The sequence below is a fragment of the Pteropus medius genome, unplaced genomic scaffold (assembly GCF_902729225.1).
Source record: "Pteropus medius unplaced genomic scaffold, Ma_sr-lr_union100, whole genome shotgun sequence".
NCBI lineage: Eukaryota > Metazoa > Chordata > Mammalia > Chiroptera > Pteropodidae > Pteropus > Pteropus medius.
The window spans coordinates 341,484-343,972 of NW_024342473.1; the positions used below are offsets into that span (position 1 = coordinate 341,484).

At 32.3% G+C, this 2,489-nt stretch overlaps 1 non-coding gene across 1 annotated transcript; it reads left to right on the plus strand.

Moving 5' to 3' along the window:
* The first annotated feature begins 239 nt into the window (after positions 1-239).
* Positions 240-358, plus strand: LOC120604708 (5S ribosomal RNA). Its single transcript, XR_005653394.1, has one exon. It is a non-coding gene; the product is annotated as a 5S ribosomal RNA (ribosomal RNA).
* The last annotated feature ends 2,131 nt before the right edge of the window (positions 359-2,489 follow it).

Consider the following 2,489-nt stretch of genomic DNA (forward strand, 5'->3'; position numbering starts at 1 on the left):
CATATAAAACGTGATTCCATTTATATAAAATATGAAAATCATCAAAACTACTCTGGTGTTCTAGAAGTTAGGATAGTTGTCTATTGGAAGAGGGAGTAGCTTCTGGGAAGCGTGTGGCATTGACTGTCCTTGGTGTCATGGTTAACAGGTGGGTAGCTTTGTGATCATCTAGCCATTCACTTAAAATTTGTATACTTTTCTGTATGATTGCTATACTTCCATTTAAAAGAAGTATGTATGTCTACAGCCATGCCACCCTCAACGTGCCCAATCTCGTCTGAACTCGGAAGCTAAGCAGGGTCGGGCCTGGTTAGTACTTGGATGGGAGACCACCTAGGAATACCAGGTGCTGTAGGCGTTTAAAAAAAAAAAGTATATATTTAAAACTAAAAATTTGAAAAATGAGAAAACCAGAGGATTGGTTCTTAAACTTTAATGAGATTAAAAGTGACCTGGATTATAAAAATATAGATTCCCCAGACTGAATTTTTGATTCAGTAGATCTGACTCTTAAGAATCTGTATTTTTAACATTTGTCCCAGGTGATTCTGATCCTCCACACATAAGTGCTGATTTAGCAACTGTAGTTGAAACTCTTCACTCTGGACAAAAGTTCAAGTGTAAGAAGTTTGTCATACTGTTATTCAAGCTTGAGTTTATTGGATCTTTAATTGCTAGGTGTAGCATTTCCTCAGCTTAATGTTTCCCAAATGTAATGACAGTTTAAAATGTTTTTTTTTCCTATAGCATTGTTTTATTGCATCTATTGAATTTTGCAGTTTTTCAAATTTGATTAAAAATTTTAATTCAGTTCCTCTTGCATTTTTAATATTACAGAGACACTGACTTTTCTGGGACATAACAGCTTTTTAGGTATTTAGTTCTAGATATAGTCAGCATGTAAGAATGTAAAAGAACTGTAAAAAAACAAGTAGTTTTTTATATCTTTGGAGGAGAGATCTTAAAATGGAAAGAAAATAAGATTTGAAACATAGAGAAAAACATGTCCACATAAGGTTTGATAAAACCTAATAATGAAGAGTAAAATCAGTAGCTAGTGTCAGGATATATAAAGTTACTTGTAGAATTCTGTGGTCTCTACAGTTTTGTTGATTCCATTGTAAACATTTGTTGACAGCAGATCTTCAGTAAGTTTTTTGCATCAATGGAAGGTCATTCTAAAATTCCATTACCAGATTGTGACTTTAACAAATAAACAATATTTATCTTTTAAAAACCTTGAAATCCATTTCACACATTTTGTTATTAGAATGAACTATGTTTTTTTCAACCAATTCCAGATGTTTTAAGATTTTGTTTTTTCGGCACAGACTCAACCCGATAGCAACCATCTGTCTGTCCTTAATGATTCACAGTCATCTGAAAGCATGAGAATGGATTTGGTAAGGCATTTAGGTCTTTTCTGGCTCAGTGACTCTGTAACATTAAATGAAAATAATGCCTTATACAATTTATTCAAATATTCATCCCATTTTATAACCACCACCACACCCTCTTCGTCCCCCTTCCCTTCCCCTTTCCCCAGGGAGTATGGAAAGGTATTAAGTGCTGAATATAAGGAAAGACCTGTTAAACTTAAAAATAATGAAATATTGGGTAAGGAATAGTTATCTTCATTTTTTACTAAAGGAATGGGCACTGGCAGGTATTTTTTCTTAATGTTAAATTTTAAGAATAAATACAGCTATGATTTGAGGAATTCACAGTGCTTTAAATGAAGGTCAATACTTTAACAACTGTAAAGTTCACCACCACCTTTACTCTACCTCTTTTCTCAACATTTAGAAATAGATGGTATTTTAGACTGCAGAACCTTAGCTTAATTTTTAAAGTACCTCTTTAAAACTGTTCACATTTTTTTTTTTCACACTTTGCCTGGCTTGAGCAGTAATAAATCATTCAGATTAAGCAGTCTTTTCTTGGTATGTGTGAATTCATAAATTTCTGATTATAGGTCTATAATCAAAAGGATCGTAGTTTCAATTGCCTCTTCATAGGAATCTTAATTTGAAAACAAGAGTGGCCACAGGTAACAGTTATTATTTGCCATCAAATCATTAAAATGTTATTGGCATCCTCCAAGAGAGAACTTTCTTTAAAAGTTCACTGGCAGCACTGACTTGTTTGGAAAGTATACTTTTATATGTATTTGTATATATGGATATTTATATATATTTTCCTGTATTTGTGAGAGTATATCAACACCCATTTGTAATACCTAAAAAAGACATACTTTTTCAACCTCTAAACCCTTTGAAATTCCCCAGGAATCTGGCACCTGAAACCTTTTTACTACTTCATGACAACTTTCAGTTAGCATACCGATAATGACCTTTCCATGTATACTATTTTACTACTTGGCTATATTTTCTTTATAAAAATAAAATTACTTTAGTTCCTTGATTTCTTTCTCCAAAATTAAAATTTTAGCTTCTATTTTGTAAAATTTCTTTTAAAAAATACACTGG